General features: G+C 34.1%; 1 non-coding gene and 1 pseudogene across 1 annotated transcript; one reads left to right on the forward strand and one right to left on the reverse strand.

Moving 5' to 3' along the window:
- Positions 1–6,218: 6,218 nt before the first annotated feature.
- LOC138838499 (U6 spliceosomal RNA) lies at positions 6,219–6,325 on the forward strand. Its single transcript, XR_011375633.1, has one exon. It is a non-coding gene; the product is annotated as a U6 spliceosomal RNA (small nuclear RNA).
- A 14,362-nt stretch (positions 6,326–20,687) lies between these two features.
- On the reverse strand, positions 20,688–20,784 carry LOC138838503 (U6 spliceosomal RNA; annotated as a pseudogene).
- Positions 20,785–21,575: the final 791 nt, after the last annotated feature.

Here is a 21,575-nt window from a genome sequence, read left to right on the forward strand (position 1 = left end):
GAATCCAACGAACTTTCCTGCCTGTGTGGGCTTTCAACCATAATCTTCAAATCTTAATATTAAGATATAAAGATCTCCTGAATATCTATGATATATATATATACATATATATATATATATAGTAAAATAAAAATAAAATAAAAATAAAAATAAATTCTATTTGCAAGTGTTCTGATCTCAAGAATACCACTGTTGGGAAAATGATGTAGCAAAGTTAAGTGTATTATTCTTTCCACAATAGGAAGGTCATCACATTAGCAAAAGTGTAGTATTTTTTCACAATATTGATAAACTAGTCATGATGTGAATTTAGGGAATCTTAACGTGAACCTTACAAGTTGGAAACTGTTGGGCTAGGATGACTTTACGGCATAAAAACTTGGGATTGATTGTCATAGAAATAATAGTTAATCTCATGAACAAAAGTTTACTCTTACGGAATTTTTATTGGAAGTGGCACTGTGGCTCAAGTGGTAGAGCGTTCACCTTGAGCTGCAGAGTGCAGGGACAGTGCCCAAGCCCAGATTTCAAGCCCCACGACTTACCAAAAAAAAAAAAGGAAATTAATTGTTATAGTTACTTCATAGTTTTTTCCTCTACAAGAACGTGTCTATATTTTCTGTTGACTTTTAAATATGTAATGCCTCATTGAAAACTGCATCTCTTGCAGAATTAAATAAAATACAAACAGGTACTCTTTTGAATGTCTCTGGTATGGCATGTTCAGAATTTGAAAATTAGTAGTTAGTAGTCATAGGAATGTTGAGGAACAGATATATTCTCTCCTCTTAACAATTAGTAAGTTTTCAGAGTTAGGAGTTTCCATAGAATTGAACCGTTTTCTGTTTTAGTATGAGACAACACTATAAATAATGTTTTTTTTCCAAATAATGCCAAGTATATTCTGAAAATATTGTATAGTTTGATAACATTCCAGTTGATGTCTGATAAAGAAAGAGGTAATTCAAATTAGCAACCAAAATTTTCATTTTTTAAAGGTAATACACGTAGGATAATATTTACTATACCAATACAGTGAAATTATATTTTATGTAGCTCATTTTTAACTTAATTTTATTGTCAAGGTGATATATAGAAGGGGTTGCAGTAATTGTAAGGTATTGAATACATAACATGTCAAAATTTTTACCCCCTCCCTCATTTTTCTCACACTTTTCCTTCACCCCAATACCACTCACAAATTGTAAATTTCCAACATATTGTCCTGTGACTATTGCCATTGCATTAGTTTGCCTTTTGTCCTTTGTCTCGCCATTTTATTGTTCTGCTTCCCTTGCCAAATGAAGATAAATGTATATACAATACACAGGATACAGAATCCAAATACAACAATGGACAAACCATATGGGAAAACACAAAAGAAAAAAGGAATCATATAGTACATTAAAAACAACAACCACAAAGAAAAACCTCTCTTTCCATATGTAGGAGTTTATTTTGCTCAGCATCATTTTATATGGTCATTTATACATAGCTACTGATTCATTCTGCTCATCTGCTAAGGCTATCAGATATTTCCTAGTTATTACAAATGAGGGAAACCATGAAATCTGTTTCTTTGTGTCTTGCTTATTTTTTTAGTAGGATTTTTCCAAGTCTTTCCATTTCCTTATGAATAGGAAGCATAGAAGTACTCCGTACATATATAAACCACATTTTGTCAATTCATTCATCTACTAAGTGGCACATTGTTTTAAAACATGATTGCATGTAAGTATCACTTAAGGCCATTCAAAAATGACAGATGCTGCCTCACCAGATATACTAATATAATGATTTCTATGTAAGATAGTATTTTATGGTGGTACAAATGTTGAGATATAGGATGAGTCTAATGTATATCTTGCACGAATTAGCCAGGAATATATCCAATATCATGTAGGATAAAAATGGTAGTGACAAAATGTTTCCCTTGAGAAAGATATAGGAGGCTGCCAGAAGTATGAAGTAGTTCAGATAAATTTGAAGAATTTAGAAATGTAAGCTCAATTATGTCTCTTTAAATAGTAATTATGTAAGTGGAAGGGCAAAAAAATGGTAAGAGAAGAAAATAACTGACAGCAGATCATTATCCCAAGTTAGAGTACAAAAAGACATAATCTAAAACTTCCAAGTTAAAGAGATACCAATATAATATGTCCCACTTAATTTAGGTACATGCAAAATATTTACTTTGCTTTTCCCTACTTAAATGCTCCAAAATAAATGAACACTTACAAGAAAAGTTATGTTATTGCCATTGTTTCAACACTAACTGTGATCAGCCCTCTTTTTCTCACTTTGCACTTGGTAAATTGATGATGTTGTGGCTGATTAGAGTCAGAATTAGGGGCTTCTACTTGTACAATTATCCCAGAACAGTTTAAAGCAGTTTTCCGCCCAAGATATCCAACTATCTTGTCTGAACCTGTACTTTGAACACACCCTCACACCTGAGCACATTGTTTGAAATTATACTTTAGCTTTTCTTGGCACATTCTACTTTGTGCCTTTGTCTTCTTTGCACATTCCTTTTGAGTTCATAGTTGCTCTATTTCCATTTCATCTGTACAAACTGCTAAGAACATTGTTCAACTACCACTTCTTGTTTGTACACACCCAGTCTATGTATGAAGGTACTTTGTCCATGTTAAGCAATAGGGTAATACTCACTCTCTGAGGAGAAAAGTTCCACAATATAACCCTATGCCCACATTAAAGGATGTAGAATTTAAAGCATTTTGAGACAGTGATATTAGAATTGAAAGGCTCCTTAGGGACATTTTCATGGAGTTCATTAGTTTACCCAGGAGAAATATAAATATCCACAAAATTTGGAGCTAATTAGTAAGTATCCAAATTAACATTAGATCCTAGATGTTGTGTTAATACAAGTCACAATTGTCTTATTGTTAAATCAGAATCCTTCACTACTTGACAATGTGTATGAGAAAGTGAAAGAAAAGCATTAAAGCAAAAAGTCTTATCTTGTTAGGCATTTAATCCTGGTGGTGAGAGTAATGTCTGAATTTTTCCATTCAATAAAACTTGAAGTTTATAAGAACATTTTCCTACATATAAGAACTTGTGTCAGGTTGGTTGACAGTGTTATTTCAGCATGGAGATATACCTAACAAGATTTAGATTTCAATAGTGTATATGGAAGTTATGATGTGTCAATTGCTATTGAGGCATTTTCTATTCTATAGAGGAATCAATTCCAGTCACATCATTAAAGTTGGCTGTTCAACCTAATACTTGGTGTTACTTGTCCTACATTTATAATGAGTAGGCTGATAAGATATCCAAACATATCTAAATATATTTCAATAAAATCCCAAAATGATATGCATAGATGGGTCACTAATTGGATCTATAGAACAAATTAGGCTTTTTTGTGCTGTAGTTCAATCTATAATCTCCTAGCTAAATAAAGTTTTCAAAAATATTCACAGAATACCACACTAAGAAAAGTTCATGACAGTTATATCTGTATAATATTTCTAAGGTCAGGATTAAAGCATTTGTTCCCAACATTTAGAATCAACAGGATCTGTTGAATTAATCGATCCAGAATTTTGTCCACACATTCACATCTCAACATTTTATCAATATAACTTTCACCAAAACACTGTTCTTATTGAACTTGTCTATGTCCTTTTACTTTTCAAATCCAAATAGTAGGTTTCCTTCAATATCTTTCTGAAAATTCTTTCCTTCCTTTTCTTCTGTAAATCTGTGTTTATTCCTTTTTTGTTTCCTTATTTATCACTTTCCTCCAATCTTGTCCACTCTGGTACTTACATTCTTCACACTTTCGTCAGAACATTCCTTTTCCTCTTCCCTTTAATAATGTCCCTGATTTTATTATTTTTCATATTCATGGTTATGAATATTTTGATGATGTCCAACCAGACCTATCTTTGCATCTGTTTAACATAAATCTTAGAACTATCAGAGAGTTTTTTCCTCTAAATCCATCTTTATCACCAAGATAAATCCATCTAAATCCATCCTTATCACCAAGAATGTAACTAACACAGTTAGGAGACAGAGATGTGGAAAAACCTTAGATTTCCTCTTACCCCACCTCCATCCATTAGATAAGATGAATGATCAAGATTTTCTCAGTTTCTGTCACTAATGTAATTTCTATGTACTTCTTTTTATGACCCTGACACACCAGCCTATTGCAAATACTCATCACCAGTCACTCAGTCCTAAACCAACTGTTTACTAAGTATGCATTTCTCCCCAGTCTTTTCATATTGGTCCTCTCCATCACCCAATGAGTCTCCTTGTAAGCACACAGAGTGAAGAACTCAGACAAAAACTCTAGTACCATTAATTACTCACAACATTGAGTGTTGGTCTTACATTTAATGGATGTAATCTGCCAGAAATATTGAAGAATATATTTGTTGACTTCTAGAGCAAGGAAAAAGAAAATAAACAGTCATTACATTTTCTATCTTAGCTTACAAATAAGGAAAGTGTCAAATTCAGTTTGTTGGTATAAAGTCAGAAATAGTTTCATGCAGAAATAAAAATAAATTTTAACTCCTGGCTCTGCAGCTTGTGTCCTTTTACGGTAACTGCAGATATGTAAGTAGTATTATGTAAATTGTGTCATGTATTTACAGCTGTAATGAAGAACATACTCTTCATATATCATTTGAAAACATTGGTTATTGAATGGTATCTATATGAGAATGTTATTTGAACTAATCACACTAAGTTGAAACCTACATCTTAGTCCATCAAAATGTGGAAATAAACGATTTTATTTATAAGAAAATAATACCACCAAGAACAGTGAGTGTATATACGTTAGAAAGACTGCTGGAATAACATTAGGGTTTTTACTGTCTGTACCTGTTTATGGGATTGTAATTCTTGATATTCAAACTCTCCTTTTGTTATTCTGTTTTGTTTTGTTTGGTTTGGTTTGGTTCGTCATGGGGCCTGGACTCTTGGCCTGGCACTGTCCCTCAGCTCTTCAGCTCAATGCACTCTACCACTTGAGCAACAGTGCCACTTCCTGCTTTTTTCTGCTTATGTGGTGCTGAGGAATAAAACCCAGAGCCTCATGTAGACAAGGCCAGCCCTCTGCCACTGAGCCACCTTCCCAGCCCTCCTCCTCTTATTCTTATTGTATGTAATCCAACGCTGTTTATAACTATGCATTCAATGTGATAAATCCAGCTTCAAAGATATCTACGTATTTTTTTTTCCTTTTCAATCACAACATCGTCATTATCAGGCTACACTGTGGTCATCATCCTCCCCATCAAAATTATTATTAGCAACATAAGTGCTAATTATTGAATGTCGGATATGTGTCTATAATTTTATTATTTGTCTTTTGATTAATAATTTTAATGTTACCACTGTGCATGAATTCATATTGAAATTTTGAACAAATAAACAAAAAACCTAAACGATATCAGGTAGTTTGACTATGTGCTTATAACAAATTATGGAATAGATTTTTTGAAGCGTTGCAATTTCCTAATCAGTATGAATTAACTTCTTCTCTTCCCCTAACTACAATCAAATATTTAAGAGTTTGGGCAGAACCTTTTCAAGGAATATACTGTAAATGTTACTATAATATCATGTGTATATCTAAAATTCCCTTGAAAGTAATAAACTCTACTTTCTATTGAAATATTAGTTATTTTATTCTAGGAAACTTTTAGAAAAATAGACTGTATATCTTTGAAATGAAAAAGGTCAAAAATAGTAGCATAAAATTTTTAGAGCGAGTCTGTCTTCTCTCTCTCTATATATATATCTGTCTTCTCTCTATATATATAAATGTTATGTCTAGAATAGTATATTTTTAGAGATTATTTGTCCTCAAAAATATATACATATATCTAAATTTATGTGTAGAATGATATACATTATAGTGAAACAAGTATCTTAAAATATAATTAAAATTAAAAAAAAAAACTTCATGAAATCAAGTGCCGGTAACTCACCCTTATAATAAGAGCTAGTCTGGGTGCTGAGATCTTAGAATTGTTTCCAAAACTAGCCCAGACAGAAAAGTACTTGTTAGATTCTTATCTCCAATTAACCACTAAAAACAACACCCACAACAAAAAATGTAGCACATTAATTTCACAAAAGCATCTTTTAACTGCTGTGAACATTTCTTAGAAACATGAATACATACCCCTGGAAAATGTTAAGTAAAAAAGTGTAGAACAGTGTTCGCTTCGGCAGCACATATACTAAAATTGGAACGATACAGAGAAGATTAGCATGGCCCCTGCGCAAGGATGACACGCAAATTCGTGAAGCGTTCCATATTTTTTTAAACCAGCTTAACAGGCCCATATCAAGCATTGAAATAGAAACAGCAATAAGAGACCTCCCAGCTAAGAAAAGTCCAGGACCAGATGGTTTTACAGCGGAATTTTACAAGGCCTTCAAAGCAGAGCTCACACCAATACTCCTCCAACTCTTCAATGAAATTGAAAGAGAAAGCTCACTACCGAACACATTCTATGAAGCCATCATAACCCTCATCCCAAAACCAGGCAGGGACTCATCAAAGAAAGAGAAGTATAGACCCATTTTTTTGATGAACATTGATGCAAAACTTCTCAACAAAATTTTGGCCAATCGACTTCAACAATTCATCCAAAAAATCATACACCATGATCAAACAGGATTCATTTCAGGGATGCAAAGCTGGTTCAATATACGCAAATCAATTAATATTATTCATCACATCAACAGGAGCAAGAATAAGAACCACATGGTTATCTCAATAGATGCAGAAAAAGCATTTGACAAGATCCAACACCCCTTTATGATGAAGGTTCTGGAAAAATTAGGAATCCATGGAACATTCCTCAATACAATAAAGGCTGTATATGACAAACCTACAGCCAGCATTATACTCAATTTTGAAAAACTAAAGCCATTTCCTCTTAACTCAGGAACAAGACAAGGATGCCCACTCTCTCCAATTCTCTTCAATCTAGTATTAGAATGCCTAGCTACAGCAATAAGGCAAGATGCAGACATAAAGGGGATCCAAATAGGGAAAGAAGAAATAAAACTCTCCCTCTTTGCAGATGACATGATCTTGTATTTAAAGAATCCCATAGACTCCACTCCCAAATTACTCAACCTGATTCAAAACTTTGGCAAAGTAGCAGGTTATAAAATTAACCCCCAAAAATCAATGGCTTTTCTATATGCCAACAATGAGAAAAGTGTGGCTGAAATTAGGAAAGCAACTCCATTTGTAATAGCCCCACAAAAAATAAAATACCTAGGAATTAACTTAACCAAAGAAGTGAAGGACCTCTATGATGAAAACTTTAAAATCTTGAAAAAGGAAATCAACACAGAACTTAAAAAATGGCAAAACCTCCCATGCTCCTGGATTGGCAAGATTAACATCGTGAAAATGGCAATACTTCCCAAGGCTATCTACAAATTCAACGCGATACCTATCAAAATTCCACCCTCATTCTTCAAGGAAATAGAGGAGGCAATCCAAAAATTCATATGGAACAATAAAAGACCCCGAATAGCAAAAACGCTCCTCAACGGAAAGAACACTGCTGGAGGAATATCAATACCAAATTTCAAACTCTACTATAAAGCCATAGTAATCAAAACAGCTTGGTATTGGCATAAGAACAGACCTCAGGACCAATGGAATAGAATTGAAAACCCAGAAATGAACCTACAGACCTATAGCCATCTAATCTTCGATAAGGAAGCTAAAACAATAGAATGGAAGAAAGACAGCCTCTTCAGTAAATTGTGCTGGCAAAATTGGTTAACTACATGTAGAAAACTAAAGCTAGATCCTTATATATCACCCTGCACCAGAATCAACTCCAAATGGATCAAAGACCTTGAACTCAAAGCAGACACTCTGAAAACATTACAGGATGGAATAGGAGAAACCCTAGGTCTCCTTGGCTCAGGTCGAAATTTTCTGAATAGAGACCCTGAAGCACAACAAATCAAAGAAAGGTTGGACAAATGGGATTGCATAAGATTGCAGAGCTTCTGCAGGGCAAATGACATAGCTGGCAAGATCAATAGAAAGCCCACCGATTGCGAGAAGATCTTTACTAGCCTTACAACGGACAAGGGTCTCATATCTAAAATATACTTGGAACTCAAAAAATTAAACCACCCAACAACAAATCCTCAAAGAAACAACTGCCCAATAAATAAGTGGGCGAAAGACTTAAAGAGAAGCTTCTCTGAAGAAGAAAGAAGGATAGCCAATAGACACATGAAGAAATGTTCAACATCCCTAGCCATAAAAGAAATGCAAGGCCGGGCGCTGGTGGCTAACGCCTGTAATCCTAGCTACTCAGGAGGCTGAGATCTGAGGATCGCGGTTCAAAGCCAGCCCGGGCAGGAGAGACCGTGAGACTCCTATCTCCAATAAACCACCAGAAAACCGGAAGTGGCGCTGTAGCTCAAGTGGTAGAGCGCTCGCCTTGAGCTGAAGAGCTGAGGGACAGCGCCCAGGCCCAGAGTTCAAGCCCCACGGCCGACCAAAAAAAAAAAAAAAAAAAAAAAAAAAGAAATGCAAATCAAAACAACATTGAGATTTCACCTCACTCCAGTTAGAACAGCAAAAATCAAGAACTCTAATAACAACCGATGCTGGAGGGGATGTGGACAGAAAGGAACCTTAATTCATTGTTGGTGGGAATGTAAACTTGTTCAACCACTTTGGAAAGCAGTATGGAGGTTCCTCAAAAGACTTCACATAGATCTCCCCTATGATCCAGCAATCCCACTTTTGGGCATTTACCCAAATGTTTACAAACAAGACCACACTAAAGCTACCAGCACAACTATGTTTATTGTAGCATTATTTACCATAGCTAAGATATGGAACCAACCCAGATGCCCCTCAGTAGATGAATGGATCAAGAAAATGTGGTATATATACACAATGGAATTCTATGCCTCCATCAGAAAGAATGACATTTCCCCATTTGTTAGGAAATGGAAAGGTTTGGAAAAAATTATATTAAGTGAAGTAAGCCAGGCCCAAAGAAGCATAGGTCCCATGGTTTCCCTTATTTGCAATATCTAGTATAGGTATGAGTCAAGCGGAAAAGGCCAGATAATGTGATGTTAGGAAAATGAACCCTTAAATATGTATTTTAATGTTTTCGTTTCTTTCATGCATGTGTTTCTAATGCATTTATAAGATTATTTCTTTGTTGCTTTGTATGTCCCTCCCCCACAGTGTAACCCCCGCTTTCACTATATTTGATGTCAGTATAACATGTGGAGGAGATGGGGACAAACAAGTCGTTTAAGGATTCAGGTGGACCTGTTGCAACAATGAGAAGTACAAAATGTCATGTCAAAACCAGCTTTACAATTTCGGTGTGGGGGGGGAGGGGGGTATAATTGGGTGGGGGGAGGGGGGTAAAATTGGGTGGGGGGAGGGGGGAGGCGGGGAAGGGAAGTGAAGGGTAAACAAAGGAGGAGGCTTCAATGCTTGGTAAGAAATGTATGCATTATCCTGCCCATGTAATTGTAGCCCCTCTGTACAGTATGTTCTCAAATAAAATAAAATACAATTTAAAAAAAAAAGTGTAGAACATTTACGTCCATGTTAAAGACATGATTATTTAGATTGTTTAAGATATTTAGGTAATGATTAGAAGTTAAGAATAATGATAGGTACATCATATATTGGGACTGATTTTTTATTCTAATTTACAATAGTAATAAAATGATATTTATAATGATTATATAAAATTACACTTGTTCGTATTTGAATTATCACAAGTGATAAATATTTTTAAATGATTTCCAAAGCAAAGGTGTATCAATTCTTTTGTAATTTCAAAACAATTAAGAAAATGTTTTCAAGGCTGGTTCACTCTAAGTCTATATTTGTTTTCCTGTTCTAGTTTTCCTATGTTAGTAGAAATTAAAATTCCAAAAATGTAATGGATATTGGCATTTAGGAAGATCTTCACATACACTAATATTGGATTCCCTTCAGTGGAATTATTTTATTTCATTTGTTACTTTCACAAATAAATCAAGATGATTGTGTATTTTGTTATTTTCACTTCTTTTGGTTCTTGAGAATATGTTTTTCCTAGAAAACTAGAGATAAGCAATTGGATTAAGCATGTAACATATGACTTTCATAAAATGCAGATGCATAGATTTGTGTCTTTTGTCATTTGCTAAAATTTTCTTCCAGAAAAGTTTCTCAATTACTTAGAAGTTTTACCCCTTCCCCTCCCCAATTATACCGACATCAAATACAGTGAAAGCAGGGGTTATACTGTGGGGGAGGGACATACAAAGCAACAAAGAAATAATCATAAATGTGTTAGAAACAATCGCACGAAAGAAAAGGAAACATTTGAATACCTACCTTAGGGTTCATTTCCCTAACATCACCTTATCTGACCTTTTCTGCTTGACTCAGACATATACTAGATATTGCAAATAAGGGAAACCATGGGAAAACAATAGGGATACAGGTGGACTCATTTCAACAATGAGATGTACAAGTCGTTATGTCGAAAAATGAACTTTACAACTTTGGGGGGGAACAGGGAGGATTGGGTGGGGGACAGGGGGAGGATGGGAAGGGAGTGGAAGGGGAAACAAAGGTGGAGGCTACAATGCTTGATAAGACATGTACTCATTATCTTGCCCAGGTAATTGTAACCCATCTGTACAGTATTTTCACAATAAAAAATAATAAAAAAAATTACTTAGAATTGATGCATAATTCCTAGGTATTAGAGTTATCACATATACTTTTGGATTGAGTTATCTCTGTATAAACCCAAACGGACAAAATACCCTCAAAATAAACAGAAATCACATCTTTGTTTTAAATGCAGTAGTTTACAAAGAGTTTTTAGCCAACACCAAAACATCTTTTTAGCTATTCTGCATTTTGTGTGAAGAAGTTTTAACAATAGTTTTTTTTTCCTGACATGCAATTCACTTACAATATATTATCTCCTTTTATTGTATACATTTTAGTGCTTTGGAAGTGAATTGTGCCTTCATAAGTTTTCAAAGCCCGATTTTCACAAACTTGCATTTCTTCAAATAGAAATGCTGTAAATTTTAGAACAGACATTAAAAATAGATATAAAATTCAGTTACAGGAATTTGCCCAGCATACATCCTCTATAGTGTGACTTTTCAAAATTTGTTTTTTGCGGATCATTTCCAGGGTCTCACACATACTATTCAAGTTCACTGTCAATTAACTACATTCTCTATCCAAAAAAGTTTTTTTACTTCTGTTTAATATATTCATAGAAGTGTAATGCCTGGATCCTATAAAATTCTCTTTCACCTTTTGAAGACTTGAAATCTTATTTGCTAAAATGATTGTAGTATTATACAAATCGATCACTATCAGAAGTGTATCAATTTCTCCACAAAAGCATTACTATATTTTGTGTCCTCTTTTTATATTATGGACTTATTAGTGAGTTTTTATTATTTCTTAGACACTAAAAAGGAGCTTATTTCATATGCTCCTCCTATTGACTATTAATTTGCATATGTTATTTAACGAAATATACTATTCAGTAAAAAAATTTATATAGAATTAGAAGATATAAAAATACTTAAGTTTCAGGGGCTGGGAAGGTGGCTCAGTGGTAGAGTGATGCCTTGCATGCCTGAGGCCCTGGGTTCGATTCATTTGCATCACATAAGCAAAACAAAAGCCGGAAGTTGCTCTGTGGCTCAAGTGGTAGAGCTCTAGCCTTGAGCTGAAGAGCTGAAGGACAGGGCCCAGGCCCAGAGTTCAGGCCCCACAACCGGACCCCTCCCAAAAAACACTTAAGTTTCAGAATCATTGTAGCATTAACATTGTAGCATTAACAAATATATGCCCTCTATCTGTTGGATATGGTTTCGTTTCTGTTATAGTGTCCTTTGAATTATGAAAGGTTATCACTTGATATAATCCAGTTCTTGCTTCTCTTTAGCTACTAATGTTTTCCATGTCAAATTTTTAGAAACCTTTACTAATCCGATGCCATGAATATTTACATTTATGTTTTACAGGTTTTTACATCTCACATTTAGTTTGATAATCATTCTTTATAAGGTTTCAGGTAGGCCCGGTGCCGGTGGCTCACGCCTGTAATCCTAGCTACTGAGGAGGCTGAGATCTGAGGATGGTGGTTTAAAGCTATCCTGGGCAGGAAAGTCCATGAGACTCTTATCTCCAATAAACCACTAGAAAACTGGCAGTTTTGCTGTTGCTCAAGCGGTAGAGTGCTCACCTTGAGCTGAAGAGCACATGGACAACTCCCAAGCCCAGAGTTCAAACCCCATCACTGACATACATACACACAAACAAAGGATTGAGGTAATATTCTAAGATCATTCTTTAAATCTAGAGAGGCAATAGTGCCAATACAACCATTTAAGATTCTGTTTTTATTTCATAAAGTCTCATAGCATCCTTTTCATAATCTGTGGAACATAAAACTAAGAATTTATTTTTGAAAAATCTGTTACCTTCTTCTATGCGTCTGGTCTTATAATAGAACTAGGTTATCTTCACTAAACATGGTAATATGATTCAAAGCTTGTATGAAGGTTCAAGCTACACCATTTTACAAGATTGCTATGAATTCCTTGAATTTACATACGGTATTATTGAGCAGGTGGACCAATATTCTCCAGAGATATCTGGATGTTTGATAGTCACTCATATTTCGCACCTTGTGGAAACACAAACCCCTGATATTATATATAGATAAATGTCTTTAGAGATTGCTCAAAGCAACTAAAATTAATTTAGGAATGAGTTAAGCTTTAGATAACATTATAGCATAATAAAGCTGAATGATAACGACTTGAGCTGTACTGCAGAAGAGAGAGAGATGGGGAAGAATGGTGGATCACATAGGAGCTGTATGTCATTGGTATTGTTTCAAAAAACAGAAAGACTTCAGAGAAGAGAAGGAGAAAAATAAAGTGTTCTGAATCAAGTTTCTTTTTAATCCACCTGATAGTTTGGACTGAAAGTCAGATAACATGGAAAAAATAAAATAGAAAACAAAGCATTGTATAGAGCTGTTACAATGTAAAAAAGTTGTAATAGGAATATAATTCATTTCCAAAGAAATAAGAGAAAGAATAAAACTAACAGTTGCTAATGTGGATAGAAGGTGGATCACATTTTATCATATATAATTTTGAAAAAGCATATTAGGAATGAAAATTTTAAAAAGTCATAACTTAAAACACAAATTGTATTATAACTAGACAGTATAGTTCAGTGATATAAAACTTTGGCCTAACATATGTGAAGCAATTGTGTGATCTCCCAAGCATTACAAAGTACACCCAAAGCACACACATACAAAACCCACATAAACACACACACACATAGCACATACATACATTTGTAATACTGTTATTATCATATTAAACAGAGGAAATTATCACAAACAGTAAAATATTTCAATATATGAAATCATAATATTGCTCATACTATTTAAAAGTTTAGTAGAAATAAAACAATCACAAGATTCTTGGATTCTTATAGATTAAGTAAATTGAAAATTAAGAAATAAAAGACATGAGAAATTTGCAAACAAGTTTTAAATAATAAACATTTTGAAACATGTATACTTTTATTTTGATAAAAGATTGATGTTACTGGTGTTTTAACTCAAGATTTAGTATATGATAACCAGGTGCTCTATATCTTGCTAGGCATGGCTATATCTCTAATCATTTCACTCTGGAAATTTTATGATGAGGTCTCATATTTTCCCAGTCTCTCCCGAATTACATACCCTATTTATACTTCCCAACATAGTTAGAAAATGGAAACTACAAATCACTATGCTCAGCTCAGTTTTTTTTTTAATTCAAGTATAAATATTTCCAAAAAGTGACCATGTAATGGAGCCTTTTTTATTAAGTATGTGCTTCTTGAAAATACATTATTCATTACCTGAACAAATATGTTTAGAACTTTAATAAATTAAATTTATTTAAATTCATCAACCATATAAAATTTAAGAAAATAATTTTTAAATATTCACATGTTAACTATTTAGAAAGCAAAAAATATATCTCTGAATAATTTACATGTGTTAAAATTATGCAAAACTAAATTAACTAATCCTACAACTCTGAAAAAAGAATTACCCTAAAGAAACAAAAGAAAATAATTAAGTTCAAAATTTAGAAAATAAAATGAAGTGTACTCTTTAGTTGACTTAAATAACTTTAAGCCCTCTGTATATCAATTTTATAATAAAAAATGCATGAAGAAAGAAAAGTACGCATTGGTCAATATGGACAGGAAAAGCATCAGTAGTTTCTTTTTTGAGTGTGCAAAAAAATCAATGGAAGCGATAAATATGTTCCTTCCATAATAAATGTACTCATTATTTAGGTAGCTGTATCCCCTCTGTAAATTACCTTCACAATAAAATTAAATTGAAATTAAAAATAAACTAAATAATATACCAATTAAGAATTCATAGAGAGCTAGGAAGGTGGCTCAGTGGTAGAACTCTTGCTTTGCATGTTTGAGGCCCTGGGTTCAATTCCTCAGCATCACATAAACAGAAAAAAAAAACTGGAAGTGGCGCTGTGGATCAAGTGGTCGAGTGCTAGCCTTGAACTAGCCTTGAGGAACAGCGCCCAAGCCCAGAATTCAGGTCCCATGATCCGACACCCTCCCCCCCCAAAAAAAACAGAATTACTAGAAACCATTGGTTTAAAACTTTTTAAAAAACTGCCCTAAGTACCCAAGTAATATAATTTGATGATACTATTTAAATACTTCAACTTCAGCAGAGAAGCCAAAAGTTTAAAAACTGTTACAAAGTAAATTAATAAATCTGAATATATTACTATTAATAATAATCATAAGATGAATTTATAGTGGTAGTCAAAGAGGTAAGAAATGAGGCAATTTGCCATTCGTTTGATTTAATCTGTGAGAAAGAATTTTCTAGGTTTCTTAAAATATATAATCAGTTTAATGAAGAAACTATTCTGTCACATGATATGATAATTAGATGAAGCTGATATTAGAGCAAAGAGCAAAGTTTTTGCATGTTAAAGTATATGCTTATTTTGGTTGTGGGAAATTGTGTTCAACTTGGGTATTGTTTTTGTAGAGTGTTGTCATATCAGTGGTTAATTTTAGGATAGGGGTTCCCTTCCAAAAGAACATTCATCTGATCGGACTTTTTAGCCTTCCCATTATCAAGGGAATAAGAGTTACACACCAAATTGTCTTGCTTCCTAACTTGGCTGGCCTGGATTCGGCAGCCCTTCCAATCTTAACCTGTAGATAGTGCAGGATGGTGGAAATGATCCAATGCACCCAACTATAGATTGAGAAGGAAGTCCACTAAAATTTTGGCCTGGGTTCTGTTCTCAAGCCTCCTCAGTAGTTAAGAGTTCAGATGGGAGCCCCTGGTGCCAAGCAATAAGAGTATTTCTTAAAGCAACTAGACATATATATGACTTAGGCATGTGAACACCTCAGGACAAGAATAAAAAGCAGTGAAATATAGAGGACAGGCCGAATTTTAACTAGCTACTTGGGGGCTGAGTAAGATTAGCTTCCTACTCTGGAGGCTGAGATATGAAGACCACTATTCAAAGCCAGTCCAATCATGAAAATACATGCGATTATCTCCAAAAAACCAGAAGTGGAACAATGGCTCAAGTGGTAAGCCACTATCCTTGGACACAGAAGCTTAGGGATGATGAATTAATAAATGAGCACTTGCACATATGCATGCGTATATACACGTGCATGTACACACAAACACACACACACACACACACACACATGAGTATTTCAATGCGAAGTTCTTTTTTTTACCTTGCTGTACCCTATTTCCCTGTATTAGTTTACAAATTAACAAAATCAGCTAAGCACCCATTTACATAGAACTCATCATGTTTCTCTAAATTCAACTCTCTTTTTAGAAGCATGCTTTTATTTGACCCATATGTAAACTATTCAGGAGTTTGATTCTTCTCCCTCAATTCTGTAGAATTAGATGATTGTTTAGCTTCCCCCTAGCAATACAATTTTGTGAAATCTTGCATCAAGCAACGTATTTCTTTCACTAGAACTCAAGCCTCTGTCAAACAATTAATAATAGGTTTTTCTTCTCTTTGCTTGCATCTGTAGTTTTATTATCTTCATAGATTTTATGATGATCTGTCTGTGCATGGCAAAGACTGCTGTGAAAATAAAAAAACCCGTCACAGCACTTATCATTTATGTACCATCCATAGATATGAAGATGTTTAAATATTACTGAAATTGCTTTGTAATAAATCATGTTCACCTTGACTATCATGAAAAAGAATTGGTTTCTCAGCATTTTAGGTAAGAACTTGATTGAAAGAAACAAAAGTACAAGTGAGGAACAACTCAACACATACATTCAAATGAAACAACACAACCCAAGAAAACAAATTAATTCAGTAGTCAAGAACCTGCAGGAAATGCAAAGACTTAAAAAAAAAAACATCAGCTATCACAAACTTATGAAAATCCTGACTACATGGGAGTCTACTCTTGAGAGGATAGAGGTTAAAGCCCAGACTGGACAAAAAAATCAGTACACAATACCATGCACCTGTTATTCTAAATTCCAGGAAGAATAACATAACATGGACTGAGCCCAAGGTCATACACAAGGATCTGAAAAATAATCAGGATAATTTAGCGCTGGGGACATGACAAAGTGGTAAGAGCACCCATTTAGGGAGCAAAAGACACTCAATTCAAACTCTAATATTTGGGTATTAAAGTAAAAAACTATTATTTTAAATAACTGGAATAATTGTAAGATTTGAATATTTGAGTGGAAAAATGCATGAGAGAGATAGAATGAACCCACGTTCCAATGCTTTCACCTTAAGTGAAAATATTTTATGGTACTTCAGACAAAACAGAGTTACCTTGCAAATGAGCATGGTTGTGCATTTGGGTGATGGAAATACTTTAATTACACAAGTGTAAATTAAATAGATTTTATTTGGGTAGATTGTACTTCTTAAACTAAGAACCTGGATGATATCCCTGAGATTTTTCTCTCAAGTCTACCACTCTACTATTTGAACCACAGTTCCAATTCTGATTTTCTGTTGGTTGTTTGGTGATAAGAGGCTCCTGGACATTCTTGCCCAGGATGGCTTCAAACTATGATTGTCAGATCTCAGCCTCCCGAGTAACCAGGATGCCAGGCATGAGCCGTTAATAGTTTTAATAATTTAGTAAATTGTACAGTTACTGAAATTATACATTATCATATAACGTGCATAATATACGTGTGTATGTATATGTCAATGCATACGGATAGAAATATTTTAACATATTTTTGTACCTACAGTACATTTATGAAATCATCCATTATAAAATAAAATGGAAAAAAAGTTAATAAGGAGCAAAACAAAGGAAATTATCACATGTTTCTTGTTGTTGAATGGAATAAGAATTCAAGAATCAGGTTGTGAAAATCATCTCTACGTTAACAAAATGGATAAGAGCTATTAATTCCAATCCATCTATTTGCATTTGCCCATGTTGTACAACCTCACACATGAGTGTCAAAATCAAACCACACTTTTTGCCTTTGCTTTTAACTCACCTGATATAATTTATGGGTTAGATGAAGTAATCAAATAAAGATTAAAATAATATTATGTGAGGCTATGAATTAGAGCTGAACATGATTTTAAATATGATAATAGCTAATTAAGTTGCATATTTCTTACGTTTACTCTGTCATGTCCCTCATTCCCACATTAGGAAAGTACATAGAAGGTTCTCACTAAATTATATGTACAATTATGAAAAAATGTTTTGAAAGAATATGGGCACAGTGGTGTTTTAGCTTATTGAGACCTGTAGGGGTAAGTGTAGGGGTAAGTGTGTTTTTGAGGACTTGCAATACATTGTGATGAAGATGAAGGGAAGGATGTTCTTATTATGGAAAACTGGATAGAGTATTGCTCCCACAAAGGAAGTGATGAATTATTCCAAAACGTAACAGTAAAATCACTTTCACAATCATGTTCATTGCTGCACTATTCACTGTAGCCAAGTTACGGAAACAGACCAGATGCCCTTTGGCAGAGTGATGATTAGAGAAAGTGTGGCACATATACACAATTGGATTGAACCCATCCATTTTGAAGACTGTTACATTATTTGCAACGAAATGGATAGTTCTAAAAATATATTAATGGAACTAAGTCAGAGCCATATTTGGAAGCTAGAAATTTATACAAGTTTACACAAAAATATTAACCAAAGCATGCTATTTTCAGAGGAGTATTTCAAAGGTGTAATTTCTTATAAAATTGAACTTTACTCCAACAAAATGAATACCAGGAAAATATCACTTGGAATATGTGAGTGGAAGTCAAAAGGAAGGAATAAAGAGAGTTATGGAGGAGGAGTGTGAAGGTATAATATTCAATGCAGATAGTATGAAACTAGAAAAAATTAAAGTGGGGTGAGGTTTGGAAGGGTGTGGAAAAGTTATATAAAGATCCATTTTACTTTAAAAAACTGATATGTACAATGAAAATTCCCTTGTACAAGTATTTAAGATAATAAGAATATAATTAAAAACAATGGACACATCTGATCTTAAATTCTATTTCCATATCTTTTAAAAAATAAATTTATGGGCTGGGAAGGTGGCTCAGTGGTAGAGTGCTTGCCTTGCATGCCTGAGGCCCTGAGTTCGATTCCTCAGCACCACATATGCAAAAAGAAAAAAGCCGGAAGTGGCACTGTGGCTCAAGTGGTAGAGTACTAGCCTTGAGTTGAAGAGCTGAGGGACAGTGCCCATGCCCAGAGTTCAGGCCCCACGACCGGACCCAAAAAAAAAAATAAATTTATTTGCTCTATAATTTGATGAGAGGGATGGATTTTGTGGCTAGCTAAATCATTGCACATCTGTCTCTCTCTTCCTCTCTCCCTTTCATGGTTCTCATAAGTAATATGATTGCTCCATAATTATCTTAATTTATTTTGCTTTTATATTTTTGGATGCATCATTTCACTTTCTGCTCTGCCATATCCCAATTCATTTACATAGAAGACATTATTTCCTGTTTTCTCATTCTTAGAATAAGCTGCACAAGAAGACAACACTGGTCCTCATTTTCAGTCTGTACCTTTAAATACGGAGGAAAATCTTTCCTCTGCTCTCTACCAATTCCCTACTCTCCCGTTAGAATAATTTAGAATAGTAAAAATGAAAAAAGAGAAAATAAATAATAGTGAAAAAACAGTTGCAGCAAATTCACCAGATTTTTCTGACCATTTCATCCAATGTGAACTATTGGGGAAATACATGGACAGCTCATTCTCACTGGCACTCAAAGTCTCTGGTTAGGCAATTCTGAAGAAGTTGAGGAACAAGATGAAAAAGTGAGAAATGGTATCAATTGCAAGAAAAAAATGAAATAGTATCCAAGCAAATTTCTTCTTTGGTCTGCTGAAAATAATCGCCTTACTACAGTGCAGAGACTACTTTCCAAAAAGGTCACTCATGTGATTACTAGGGATGACGATGAGTATACCCCTCTTCATCGAGAAGCCTACAGTGGACACTTAGATATTGTCCATGAGTTGGTGGCTCAAGGCAGATATTCATGCAATAACTGCGAATGGCTGGACATCCCTGCGTAGTACTTATACATGGAATAATAACAGAGTGGCTTCTTTATTTCATCATGATGCAGATACCAATGGCCAAGTTAAAGGCCTCTTGACCCCTATGCATTTGCTGCTGGGAATAGATATAGCAATGATACGCTGGATCTCCTTCTGTTGAACCATTATATCAAGCCAGGTCTGAAGCACAACTTGGAAGAAACTGCATTTGATATTGTCAAAAGGATAAGTATGTATCACTACCTCTTTGAAGTTGTGGAAAGCTGTATAAATTGTTCTCCTAAGTCCTAATGGATCAGTTCAGTTTCTTTAATTTCAAAATTGCCAGTCCATCGTATGTGACCATAGAAAATATTTTCACAATACAAAGCAACAGCAATACCTTACTTTAAAAATTCATGTATTCCATGGTATTCTTCCAAGTGAATTGCCTGACTTTGATGTCAAAATATATTCGAGTTGTTTGTATACATCTATAATGATTTCTATAGAGTTTGTGATTTTTAAAATCAGAAATAATTTTAACTTATCTGTTGAAATGAGTAGTACAGAAACTAAAGATATTTCTGGTGCTTGTCTGAAAAAGTATATTTTAAAATATTTAGTATTCTGTTTGTATAATGTCCGTAATCTATTTCATTCGCTCCTAGATATAATACTTTGAATTCGACATTGTTTTATAATACATACGTTCATTAATAACTGTGTCCTTTCAGATTGCATTCCATATAGAAATATTTTAAGATTCTTTTAATTCTTAGGGCCTTATAGAATTTTATTTCTTTGGGATAAAATGACAATGTTATTTATTTCAAAAGTTTTATAAAGGTTATGCTATGTAAAGGCCTTTCTAAAACGTTGAAGATTGAATACACTGATGTCAAACTAACTTTTATTTCTATGAATTACATATATTATTACACTTGTATATTTGTAATCAACTTTTGAATAACTGTTTTTCATTTCTTGCATCTGAAGAATGAAAAATATGGAATAATTCACAAATTTTCATATCATCCTTGTGCAAGAGGCATGTAAATCTCTGTATTGTAATTCGGGTAGACCTGCTGCTGAAGCATGTAGTATCCTATAAACTTAAGTAATCAATGATGCAATCTTAAGACAGGTATATATCCTTGGTTGCCTATTTGTAACAAGGAAACCTTATTGTTCCCAAAATTACTATTCATCTTATTTCTGTAAAATTCTGTGTATGGTGGAAAAACTTAACGTTGTTTGTTCGATTGCTCACATTTGCAAGTTTTTGTAAATGACTATTTTAAGTCTTTTTCATTTGAAATTTGATCATACTTTGAGGCCTTTATAGATAGGTGCAAAGGTGATGGATTTTCAAGTACTTATTTATTAACTGATTTAGCTTTGTGGAGCTAATGGATTCAAAGTAAGCCTTGCTCAAGAGCTACTTCTAAATTTCTGCAGCTTAAAATTTCCCAAATGAGGTCTTGCTGGCACAAATGTCTCCTTGACCTTTTACCCTTGCTTCATGTAGGAACAGCCCAACCAGAATGTCTTACCCTGACAGCATAGATTGTCTTACTGGAGCAAAACTAATCTTAGTTACAAAGGATTATATAGAGACAAACAGTTCAGACAGAACTGTTCGGACTACAAGGTATTTTTTCAAAATATAACTGCTTATTACACCCTACCATTTCAAAAGTAGCTAAAGCCAAGAAGGTGAAAAAATTGTTTATATGCATGATTACCTAATGTCCTGGCCTGACTACCATCCAACCAGGCAGGAAGTTACACCACTGATTTTCTATCACCAAATATATTCCATAGCTCCAGGAGAAGTCCATATGTTTCTCCTCGTTATTAGGCCTTAAATTGGTAGTGTTTTAATCAC

This window comes from Dipodomys merriami, unplaced genomic scaffold, assembly GCF_024711535.1.
Source record: "Dipodomys merriami isolate MVZ:Mamm:240054 unplaced genomic scaffold, mDipMer1.0.p SCAF_280, whole genome shotgun sequence".
Classification (NCBI taxonomy): domain Eukaryota; kingdom Metazoa; phylum Chordata; class Mammalia; order Rodentia; family Heteromyidae; genus Dipodomys; species Dipodomys merriami.